Source organism: Gossypium arboreum, chromosome 11 (assembly GCF_025698485.1).
Source record: "Gossypium arboreum isolate Shixiya-1 chromosome 11, ASM2569848v2, whole genome shotgun sequence".
Taxonomy (NCBI): domain Eukaryota; kingdom Viridiplantae; phylum Streptophyta; class Magnoliopsida; order Malvales; family Malvaceae; genus Gossypium; species Gossypium arboreum.
In genome coordinates, this window is record NC_069080.1 from 85,082,187 (window position 1) to 85,095,480 (window position 13,294).

The following is a 13,294-nucleotide window of genomic DNA, read 5'->3' on the forward strand; positions in this document are numbered from 1 at the left end:
CAATAAACTAAGGTTAGGAATAAAAAAAAAAATGTGTGTGAAGGCTTCTCCCCCTCCCCATTGCCGTGAAGGTAAGAAAGAAAACAAAAAAATTTGTTCATCCTTTTCATTCTCTCTTGGCTGAAAATTCTAAGGAAGAAGGAGAGAGTTTTTGCTTCATGTTTGGTTTGGAAGAAGATTAGGAAGAGGTTTGGCTATACTTGTATCAAGATTAAGGTATGTTTGAAGTTGTGCCATGAGATTCATGCATGTTTTGAGTTGCTAGCTTGATGTTCTTATTAGCCATGGTTAAAATCCTTGCTATGTCATGGGAATGGTATTCGGCCAAGGTGGATTTTGTGTTAATGCCATTGCATGCTAAATATGAAGCTTGTTGATGATATATGCGATGGTGGGTTGAGGACTCTCGGATTTTCTTTTAGCATTTTTGAGTGAGACATTAAATTCTTTGTTTAACCATGACCAAAATTGAAACGGTATGGTGTTGTGGTGTATTCGGCCATGGTATATCCATAAGTATGATTTATGCATATTGCATGGTAGGTAAGATTTGATCTTTGGATATATGTTTATATTTGGTTATAAGCAACTTGAGATTCGGCCCTTGCACCTACATGTATATATGTTTGCACATGATGTATTGGTATGACATATATACTATCTCAAGGTATATATTTACTTATGATGATGTTTCGGTTAAGAAGTAAATGATAGATGTGTATTGAACTACAATATGTAATGCATTAGTTAGTAAAATGTATGCTGTTCATGTGTGGTATTAAACATGTAATTGGCCTCAACATCAGCATGCATAATCGGCCACATGAATGAGTACATAGGTTGATGTGTTGTTCGGCCATAAGTAAGCATGTTGAAGGCTTTATCTCGACCTAGAAAATTCGGCTAAGGAGAGTACTAACTAATGTGTTGAGTTTGATGCATGATTTCACATGTATGTGACTTTAATGTCTAATGTATAAGTGTGGGCTAAGTGCCTTGTGTTCCTCTTTTCGATGCTCAAATGATTAAATCGATTTATTTATTTAATTAAGCTCAAGAGCAAAGGGGATCCAAATCCGATAAAGGGAAGGAAAAAGTGGTCGAATAGCCATCGAAATCGTTCGACAACATCCGAGGTAAGTTCTTGAGTAATAGAGCTTAAATTATGATTTGATTAGATCATGCCTCAAGTAAATCGAAATCATGCTCTTTGTGTGTGGATATTGAACTGAAATGTGCAAGAGTGATAAGTGTATAGTATTTGAGTTTTGCTAATGAAAATGAAATCTGAATGTGTCATGATTTAGTGTTAAATGTGCATGTTTATTGAATGGTGTCCGGGCTAAGTCCGAAGGCTTTTGTGCTAAGTGACTAAATCCGGGTCAACTCCGAAGGCATTTGTGTGAGTTACCAAAACCGGGTTAAGTCCCGAAGGCATTTGTGCGAGTTACCAAAACCGGGTTAAGTCCCGAAGGCATTCGTATGCGAGTTACTAAATCGGGCTAATTCAGAAGGCAATTGTGCGAATCACTATAACGGGCTATGTCCGAAGACAATCGGCGAGTCGCTATATCCGGTTAAATTTTGAAGGTACGTGATTCGGGAATGAGCAATCTTGCTGTAAAAATTTCAGTTAATACGCTTGCAAAAATTCCGGCAATGAGGTATGTGCTTTGAATTAGTTGAGCTCTTACAAGTAAGTATTCGCTCAGTTGATAAACGAGCTACCGCCTTTAGCTAAGTTGATCTTTGTGTATGAACATAAGGGTTGGTAATGTGAAGTAAGTATGATATTGAGAATGTGTGCATATGAAATTATCCGTTTAGCTATATGAATGCTATGCTTTTGTTGTCTTGGAATCCCTTGCTCAAAACTTACTAAGCATAAATTGCTTACTCTGTTTCTTTGTTCTCTGTTTTATAGATTTTGGCTCGTCACCATCGGACTCGTGATTTTTGGAAGTCGAAGTCTCCCACACTATCAAAGCCCCTTTTGGTACAAATTTTGGTTGAACTTTGAAATGGCATGTATAGGACTACTCTTTCGTTTGTTGGTCATAGACCCTTTGATTTTGTATAAATTGGTAGCCATGCAAAATGGCTTATATACACTTTGGCATGGTATCATAATCATTTTGTATGTTGTTCATTAAGAGATGTGGAAATGTTTGGAATCGATCAGCCCTTGGAATGGTTAACCGTGATCATCTTTTGTGCCATGTATGCAAAAAGGGCTAGTTGAAACAAGGAAATTATGAAGTAGGCAAAGTCTACCTTAAAGACAGAGGTTGACAGCTGCAGTAATGTGAATGTGAAAAATCACTAAAAATAGTAGAGATGGAATTAAATAGTGAATAAATTATGTAAATGAACCTTGATGAATCTAATTTCATATGGAAGAAACGAAATGGTCATATGAGTTATATGTTAAGAGATATTTAGGTTTTCGTGGGACAGAGCCAGAACGGTTTCTGGATTCCCTGTTCCGACTTTGGAAATTCATTGTAAATTAACCAGAGATAATTAGGAGTCATTCCATATATTTATAGATTCCTCTTTGAGTATAGTTTCTATAGAAACAAACGGCATCAGTATTGAATCCCTGTACAGGGAGATATCCAAGTTGTAATACGCGAAGGTCAGTGCAGTCGATCCCTGTAACAGGGGAGACTTTAACTAATAAACTGTACTAATTGGCCCACCCAAAAATTCTAGAAAAAATTATGTAGATGGATATATGAGTATAGTTTCAGGGAAAAATTACGAAACTGATTTTTGAGCTTTGAAACTCAAGATATGATTTTTAAGGCGACAGTGATGCAGTAACCAGCTTGTCTGGAAATTTATAAATGGACTGTGAAAGTAATTAAGTCTGTGTACACCTTGTGTTCGACTCCGGTAACGGACTCAGGTATGGGGTGTTACAATTTTATTGGTATCAGAGCTACGGTTTAGTCGATTCTAGGACTACCGTAATGCGTTTGGGTCTAGCTATACATGGCATTTTATGTGATTAATTGATAGTGTGGTGATTTCTGACATTTGAATTTGTGTTTATTTATAGTAATGGATCCCGATCCCAACCGAGCGATAGCTGATGATGTGGAGAGTGTGGCGCCTGCTCCCGCACAAGGGACAGCGCCGGCGGACTCTCAACCTAATGCTAGTAATCCGAATGATGAGGCTAGGCAAGCTTTTTATAGCGTGATGAATGATTGGTTCAACCAATACATTCGAACCAATACGGCTGTTCCACAACCTCCATTCCCGACAAATACCACCCCCGTACCTACAATACCTCCGGTAACTGACCAAATAAGGTCAAATAAGCCCTCAGTTGATAGAATCCGAAAACATGGGGCTACTGAATTTAAAGCTACGGATAGCGACGATGCCGAGCAAGCTGAATTTTGGTTGGACAACACTATCCGTACTCGATGAGCTATCTTGTACACCGATGAATGCCTAAAGTGTACTATCTCCTTGCTGCGATTACGCCTACTATTGGTGGAGTACTCGACTTGTTGTGCCCGAAAGCAAGTAACTTGGGAGTTTTTCCAAACCGAGTTTGGAAAAAGTATATCGATCGAGATTTGTTGATCAAAAATGAAGAATTTCTTGAGCTTAAGCAAGGTTCTATGTCGATTCTCGATTACGAGCGAAAATTTGTTAGACTTAGTAGATACGCTCGGGAATGTGTTTCGTCGAGGCTATCATGTGTAAACGCTTCGAGGATGGGCTGAATGAAGATATAAAAATGTTCGCTGGCATTCTTGAAATACGAGAATTCGCAGTACTTGTCGAGCGAGCTTCTAAAGCCGAAGAGCTTAGAAAAGAAAAACAAAAAGTTGATGTGGGAAGTGGAGAGTTTCGTAAGAGATCCTAGGGAAAGTCTCTTCAACAGGCATCGAAGAAATTTCGTGATGATGTGGGCCGGTCTAGAGGCACTTCGGGCCTTTTTAGACGAGATCGTGATCGACCCCCTGTGGGTACACGAGGCACTTCGGTCGCCAGTGTTGGGAATGAACGTCGAGGCAGAACAGAGTGTCAGCAATGTGGCAAATGGCATTCTGGAAGTTGTAGATTCCGTGACCGCTCCTGTTACAAGTGCGGATCAGTTGACCACTTCATTAAAGATTGCCCGAGGTTGTCTGAACAGAATGTAGATCAGAGTGGGAAACCGGGCACCACCACTGCTCGAGGTAGACCATCTAGAAATACGGGCAATGCTAGTGGTGGTCAGAGAGGATCTAGAGATGCTACGACCAAATCCGAGGCTCGCGCTCCTGCTAAGGCTTATGCCATACGCGCACGTGAGGATGCTTCCTCGCCAGATGTTATTACCGGTACTTTCACTCTCTTTGATACTAATGTGATTGCTTTGATTGACCCTGCTTCTACTCATTCTTATATATGCGAAACCTTAGCATCCAATAAGACTTTACCTATTGAGTCTACTGAGTTCGTAATTCGGGTGCCAAATCCCTTGGGTCGTTACGTGCTTGTTAACAAAGTGTGTAAGAAATGCCCCCTAGTAATTCGAGGTTCCTGTTTTCCGGCGGACTTGATGCTTTTGCCGTTCGATGAATTTGATGTTATTCTTGGGTTGGATTGGTTGACCGTGCATGATGTGGTTGTGAATTGCAAAAGCAAGATTTTGGATTTGAGGTGCACAAATAACGAGATGATCCGAGTTGAGTCTACGGACTTAAAAGGGTTGCCAGCTGTAATATCATCAATGTTGGCCCAGAAATATGTAAGAAAGGGGTGCGAAGCATACCTTGCGTATGTACTTGATAATAAGGAGTTAGAAATAAAACCGAATCTGCTTGGTGGTTTGTGAATACCGGATGTTTTTCCCGAAGAATTACCAGGTTTGCCACCTGTTCGGGAGATAGAGATTGGTATTGAGCTTGTACCTGGGACTACGCCGATTTCGATAGCTCCGTATTGTATGGCACCAACCGAGTTAAAAGAGTTGAAAGCTCAGTTGCAAGAATTGACGGATAGAGGTTTCGCTCGACCAAGTTTCTCACCTTGGGATGCACTAGTATTGTTTGTGAAAAAGAAGGACGGAACCATGAGGTTGTGCATTGACTATCGTCAGCTGAATAAAGTGACGATAAAAAATAAATATCCGTTACCGCGTATTGATGATTTGTTTGATCAACTAAAGGGAGCCTTAGTGTTTTCAAAGATAGATTTGAGATCGGGTTATTATTAGTTGCGGATTCGAGATTCGGACGTACCCAAAACTGCTTTCAGAACGAGGTACGGTCACTATGAGTTCTTAGTGATGCCGTTCGGGCTCACTAATGCCCCTGCGGTATTTATGGATTTGATGAATCGGATCTTGAGACGATATTTGGACCGGTTCGTGGTGTGTTCATTGATGACATCTTGGTCTATTCAAGAGATGAGACCGAACATCTTGAACACCGAGATTAGTGTTGCAAATTTTACGGGATAAGTGTTATATGCTAAGTTCAGCAAGTGTGAGTTCGGTTAAGAGAGGTTAGCTTCTTGGGTCATGTGGTATCTGCATCGGGTATTCGAGTCGGCAGAGCAAAATTTCAACCATACTTAACTGGAAGCCTCAGAAATATTCTTGAGGTTCGAGCTTTTTGGGACTTCTTAGGTTACTACCGACGGTTTGTAAAAGAATTCTCGATGATAGCCACACCCATGAAGCTACTTCAAAAGATGTTAAGTTGAATGGATGGAAAAATGTCGAAAAGTTTTGATCAACTGAAAACTTATTTGTGGAAGCTCAATTTTAGTGCGGCCGAATCGGGCAAAGAGTTTGTCATCTATAGTGACGCCTCCCTACTTGGGTTAGGTTGCGTATTGATGCAAGAGGGTTGAGTTGTGGCCTATCGTCGAGACAATTAAAGCCACATGAGAAGAATTATCCAACCCATGATCTCGAATTAGCGCCATCGTATTCGCCTTGAAAATATGGCGACATTACTTATTTGGTGAGAAGTGCCATGTATTTTCGGATCACAAAAGTCTCAAATATTTGATGACTCAAAGAGACTTGAATCTCGACAAAGGCGTTGGCTTGAGTTGTTGAAAGATTATGAGCTAGTCATTGATTATCACCGGGAAAGGCTAATGTGGTTGCGGACGCCTTAAGCGAAAATCACTTTGTTTGCTTTCTGAGCGATGAATGTACACTTGTCTATTCTACTCGACAATGTGTTAATAGCTGAATTAAAGGCCAAACCATTATTGACTCATTAAATTCGTGAAGCTCAGAAAGTTGACGATGAGTTGGTTGCAAAAGCGGGTGAGTGTGTTCGAACAAGGAATCGGAGTTTCAAATTGATGATGATGATTGTTTGAGGTTCAGAAGTCGTCTGTGTGTTCCAAGGAATTCGGAACTCATTTCGATGATTCTGAATGAAGCACATTATAGCCGAATGTCAATTCACCCGGGGAGTACGAAGATGTACAACGATTTGAAATGTCGGTTTTGGTGGCATGGTATGAAGCGAGACATCTCCGACTTTGTTTGAGATGTTTAATATGTCAACAAGTGAAAGCGGAACATCAAGTGCCTTGAGGTTACTTGACCAATCACGATACCCGAGTGGAAATAGGATCGAGTCACAATGGACTTTGTGTCCGGATCGCCATTATCGACAAGTAAGAAGGATGCGATTTGGGTTGTTGTTGATAGACCGACTAAGTCGGCTCACTTTATCCCGTGCGTCTGATTTTCATTGGATAAACTAGCTGAATTATGCGTTTCTCAGTTGTGAGATTACACGGGTACCGATTTACTGTTGTGTCGGATAGAGATCCGAGATTCACCTCGCGATTTTGGAAGAGATTTCAAGAAGCTTTGGGTACCAAGCTGCATTTTAGCATCGCTTTTCATCCACAAACCGATGGTCAATCGGAGGGTAATTCGGATACTTGAGGATATGTTGAGATGTTGCGTCCTTGAGTTTAATGGTTCATGGGAGCGATATTTACCTTTGATTGAATTCGCACAACAATAGTTTTCAATCAAGTATTAAGATGGCACCTTATGAGGCTTTATGCGGGCGTAAATCTTGACGCCATTGTTTTGGACCTAGCTCGGTGAAAGCAAAATTTTGAGTGGATTTGATAAAGATCTTTGAGAAAGTAAAAGTAATCCATGAAAATCGAAGATAGCCTCCGATCGTCGAAGTCGATGCGGATTTGAAACGAAAAGACATTGAATATCAGGTGGGAGATAAAGTATTTCTTAAAGTTTCGCCTTGGAAAAAGATACTCAGATTTGACCGTAAGGGCAAGTTGAGCCCGAGATTCATTGGGCCGTACGAAATCTCCGAACGAGTTGGTCCAGTTGCGTATCATTTGATTTTGCCCCCTGAACTCGAGAAGATTCACGACGTCTTCCATGTTTCGATGCTTCGATGCTATAGATCTGATCTATCGCACATAATTAGTCTATCAGAGGTCGAAATTCAAACTGATATGAGTTATGAAGAAGAACCGATTCGTATCCTAGCTCGTGAAGTGAAGGAGTTGCGAAACAAAAGGGTTCCGTTAGTAAAAGTGTTATGGCTCAAACACGGGATGGAAGAAGCTACTTGGGAACCCGAGAACTCTATGAAAGAGTGATACCCAAACCTATTTACCGGTAAGATTTTCGGGGACGAAAATTTCTTAAGTGGGGGAGAGTTGTGACAGCCTTAAAACAACCCTAGTTGGAATGTGGTTTCGGGACCACAAAACTGAGGCATAAAAATAATTTAATATTCATTTTGATATCTATAATATGTGTTAATTCGTGGGTGACATTTTTGATGTTTTGATTTAGGGTTATAAATGTGAATTTCACTAAAAAGGACCTAGTAGTAAACTTTGAAAGTAGGATGGGGAAATGTGTAATGACTAATTGAATCATGTATGCAAAACAATGGTTTTGCATGTCAAATACCCCTCTTTTTATAAGTGGTGGCCGGCCATGACAAGGGAGGATGGGCAAAACATGTCATAGACATGTTTTGTTGGTGCATTATGGAAAAACAATAAACTAAGGTTAGGAATAAAAAAAATGAAAAAAAATGTGTGTGAAGGCTTCTCCCCCTCCCCATTGCCGTGAAGGTAAGAAAGAAAACAAAAAAATTTGTTCATCCTTTTCATTCTCTCTTGGCCGAAAATTCTAAGGAAGAAGGAGAGAGTTTTTGCTTCATGTTTGGTTTGGAAGAAGATTAGGAAGAGGTTTGGCTATACTTGTATCAAGATTAAGGTATGTTTGAAGTTGTGCCATGAGATTCATGCATGTTTTTAGTTGCTAGCTTGATGTTCTTATTAGCCATGGTTCAAATCCTTTCTATGTCATGGGAATGGTATTCGGCCAAGGTGGATTTTGTGTTAATGCCATTGCATGCTAAATATGAAGCTTGTTGATTATATATGCGATGGTGGGTTGAGGACTCTTGGATTTTCTTTTAGCATTTTTGACTGAGACATTAAGTTCTTTGTTTAACCATGACCAAAATTGAAACGGTATGGTGTTGTGGTGTATTCGGCCATGGTATATCCATAAGTATGATTTATGCATATTGCATGGTAGGTAAGATTTGAGCTTTGGATATATGTTTATATTTGGTTATAAGCAACTTGAGATTCGGCCCTTGCACCTACATGTATATATGTTTGCACATGATGTATTGGTATGACATATATACTATCTCAAGGTATATATTTACTTATGATGATGTTTCGGTTAAGAAGTAAATGATAGATGTGTATTGAACTACAATATGTAATGCATTAGTTAGTAAAATGTATGTCGTTCATGTGTGGTATTAAACATGTAATTGGCCTCAACATCAACATGCATAATCGGCCACATGAATGAGTACATAGGTTGATGTGTTGTTCGGCCATAAGTAAGCATGTTGAAGGCTTTATCTCGACCTAGAAAATTCGCTAAGGAGAGTACTAACTAATGTGTTGAGTTTGATGCATGATTTCACATGTATGTGACTTTAATGTCTAATGTATAAGTGTGGGCTAAGTGCCTTGTGTTCCTCTTTTCGATGCTCAAATGATTAAATCGATTTATTTATTTAATTAAGCTCAAGAGCAAAGGGATCCAAATCCGATAAAGGGAAGGAAAAGTGGTCGAATAGCCATCGAAATCGTTCGACAACATCCGAGGTAAGTTCTTGAGTAATAGAGCTTAAATTATGATTTGATTAGATCATGTCTCAAGTAAATCAAATCATGCTCTTTGTGTGTGGATATTGAACTGAAATGTGCAAGAGTGATAAGTGTATAGTATTTGAGTTTTGCTAATGAAAATGAAATACGAATGTGTCATGATTTAGTGTTAAATGTGCATGTTTATTCGAATGGTGTCCGGCTAAGTCCGAAGGCTTTTGTGCTAAGTGACTAAATCCGGGTCAACTCCGAAGGCATTTGTGCGAGTTACCAAAACGGGTTAAGTCCCGAAGGCATTTGTGCGAGTTACCAAAACGGGTTAAGTCCGAAGGCATTCGATGCGAGTTACTAAATCGGGCTAATTCGAAGGCAATTGTGCGAATCACTATAACCGGGCTATGTCCCGAAGACAATCGAGCGAGTCGCTATATCCGGTTAAATTCCGAAGGTACGTGATTCGGGAATGAGCAATCTTGCTGTAAAAATTTCAGTTAATACGCTTGCAAAAATTCCAGCAATGAGGTATGTGCTTTGAATTAGTTGAGCTCCTACAAGTAAGTATTCGCTCAGTTGATAAACGAGCTACCGGCCTTTGGCTAAGTTGATCTTTTGTGTATGAACATAAGGGTTGGTAATGTGAAGTAAGTATGATATTAAGAATGTGTGCATATGAAATTATCCGTTTAGCTATATGAATGCTATGCTTTTGTTGTGCTGGAATCCCTTGCTCAAAACTTACTAAGCATAAATTGCTTACTCCGTTTCTTTGTTCTCTGTTTTATAGATTTTGGTTCGTCAGCTATCGGACTCGGGATTTTTGGAAGTCGAAGTCTCCCACACTATCAAAGCCCCCTTTTGGTACAAATTTTGGTTGAACTTTGAAATGGCATGTATAGGACTACTCTTTCGTTTGTTGGTCATAGACCCTTTGATTTTGTATAAATTGGGTAGCCATGCAAAAATGGCTAATACACACTTTGGCATGGTATCATAATCATTTTGTATGTTGTTCATTAAGAGATGTGGAAATGTTTGGAATCGATTAGCCCTTGGAATGGTTAACCGTGATCATCTTTTGTGCCATGTATGCAAAAAGGGCTAGTTGAAACAAGGAAATTATGAAGTAGGCAAAGTCTACCTTAAAGACAGAGGTTGACAGCTGCAGTAATGTGAATGTGAAAAATCACTAAAAATAGTAGGGATGGAATTAAATAGTGAATAAATTATGTAAATGAACCTTGATGAATCTACTTTCATATGGGAGAAACAAAATGGTCATATGAGTTATATGTTAAGAGATATTTAGGTTTTCGTGGGACAGGGCCAGAACGGTTTCGGGATTCCCTGTTCCGACTTTGGAAATTCATTGTAAATTAACCAGAGATAATTAGGAGTCATGCAATATATGTATAGATTCCTCTTTGAGTCTAGTTTCTATAGAAAGAAACGGCATCAGTATTGAAGCTCTGTACGGCGAGATATCCAAGTCGTAATACACGAAGGTCAGTGCAGTCGATCCCTGTAACAGGGGAGACTTTAACTAATAAACTGTACTAATTGGCCCGACTAAAAATTCTAGAAAAAAATATGTAGATGGACATATGAGTCTAGTTTCAGGGAAAAATTACAAAACTGATTTTCGAGCTTTGAAACTCAAGATATGATTTTTAAGGCGACAGTGATGTAGTAACCAGCTTGTCTGGAAATTTCTAAATGGACTGTGAAAGTAATTAAGTTAAGTCTGTGTACACCTTGTGTTCGACTCTGGTAACGGACTCGGGTACGGGGTGTTACAACAAACCTCTATAAGAACACACAAAGAGGATAAGTTGAGAATGGGTTTTTACAATATCGAACTTTACGAAAAACTGTAATATCTCGAATTAGGGTCTAATCGAAATAGTGGCTTCGTGACCACAAATTCGAGATAGAAATAATTATTTTATAATTATTTTGAAGTTTCTGATATGATTGCATGAATGTCTACAAATTTCGTGACGAAATTCTATGAATAAAGTGTTTAATTTGAGATTAGAGACTAAATTGAATTATTTGCTAAACTTGTATTCTAGAAGTTTTTAGTATGAAATTGCTTTGGAATATTAATGAGGAGGTCTTAAATAGCAATTTGACCAATTTCTAAAATTTTGGACAAAAATGGGCTTGTACATAAAAATTTTCAAAGAAAGGTATTAAGGGTATTTTAGTCATTTTGTAATTAAAATTAATTAAAAGGAAAAATAAGGCCAAAATGTGTTCATCTTCTCCATGCCTTGGCCGAATATTACCTCTCTCCATAGCTAGGGTTTCTTCAACTTCCAAGCTTCATAGTAAGTGATTTCAAGCCCCGTTTTTAATGATTTTTATGTTTTTGAAATCCCGGTAGCTCGAATTAACTTATACTAGCAATAATTCAACCTAGGGTTCATATTTGGAAAAATACCTATAGGTGAAATTTGTGTATTTTGGTGTTTTATGATAGAATATGAGGTTTTAAATTATGTTAGACAACTTGTGCTATTCGGTTTTAAGTGAAAACGAGAAAAAGGGCTTAATTGGTAAAAATACCTAATAGTCATAAGTACATGTTAGAGTGTGAATTTGATGTTTCCATAGAAGGAAAAAATGACAGCATGCCATAAAACATAAGAAAATAGGATGAGATTTAATTTACGAGCCTTGGGGAAAAAGTGAAAATATGTGAAAGTTTAGGGGCAAAATGGTAATTTTGCCAAAGTTCATACTAAGGGCTGTTTTGATGAATGTATGTATTAAATAAAATTAATTTGGCATTATAGATCAAGAGAAACGAGATTCAAGTCACGATTGAGGGAAAAACAAAGTTTACAAGGAATAGGCTTGATTGCTAATATTTTGTATCGAGGTAAGTTCATGTGTAAATAAAGTAACATAATTTTTATTGTAAGTAATTTAATGTTATTTATATGACATGATACTTATAATCATGAAATATGATGTTTTGTGAATTATTATTTGGTGATATGCAAATTATGGGAACAACTTGATAAGTATGAGATGTTAGTAAGTATTGGTTTCTACATTTCGAAGAAGGCGATCAAAATGTGTAATTGAAAAGAATCCCGTTTGAACCTTGGGAAAAGATTAGGGTCAAGTGACATGGCACTAGGATGGTTGAGTTCTGAACTCGTTGAGTTCAGTCCGAGTTCACTTATGGATGCGAACGCCCGAGCTCGTTGAGTTGAGTCCGAGTTCGTTTATGGGCGGGTTACATGGTAGCTTGGCTACATAGATTTCAAAAGCTATTGAGCTTGTTTAGCTATGAGTATAGCACTTATGTGCACATTATCCGTGTATCCGAAATCATATTCCGATGTGTTCAACGGGAGATCTCTAATAGAATAAGGAGAATGCCTAATACGAAGGTGACATGTTGGTAAGTGTGGTGAATAAGAAAATTTAACAGGTATGTGTTTAAACCCTCGGGTTGAGAACTTAGTATGATGAAATTGTAGTAAGATATTAAATGCAAATGTAACATGAATGTCTTGGTGTTGTTTATGCAAATAATGTTTATGTTGAATGGCATGATTATGTTACTTGTTATTTGCATGTGAATTTACTAAGCATTTATGCTTACTCCCTCCTTTTCCTTCATTGTAGTTTTGACAAGCCGGATTGAGAATCGGGATAGGTCGAAGGCTTGTTCACACTATCCGAAGACCTAAATTGGTAAAATGGCTTGTATATTTTGAGTATGACATGTATTGTATAAATGATCATATGATATGGTTATGGTTTGGTAAGAAAAAGGTTTGTAAATTATTAGCTATTGGAATGGCTAATCAAGTTTATATATGATAACATGTATGCTTTATGTCTTAACTAAACCATGAAAATCCTTGGAATGGTAAAATTGGTCATAAAATAGAGTCATACAGCAGCAGTGATGTGAATTTGAAAAATCACTAAAAATAGTAGAAATGGAATTAAATGATAAATAAGTTATGAAATTTAAGCTTGATGAGTCTATTTTCATATGGATGGAACGAAATAGGTAAATGAGTTATATTTTATGAGATATTTAAGTTTTGGTGGAACAGGATCATAGTAGTCTCTGAATCCCCTGTTATGAATTTAAAAA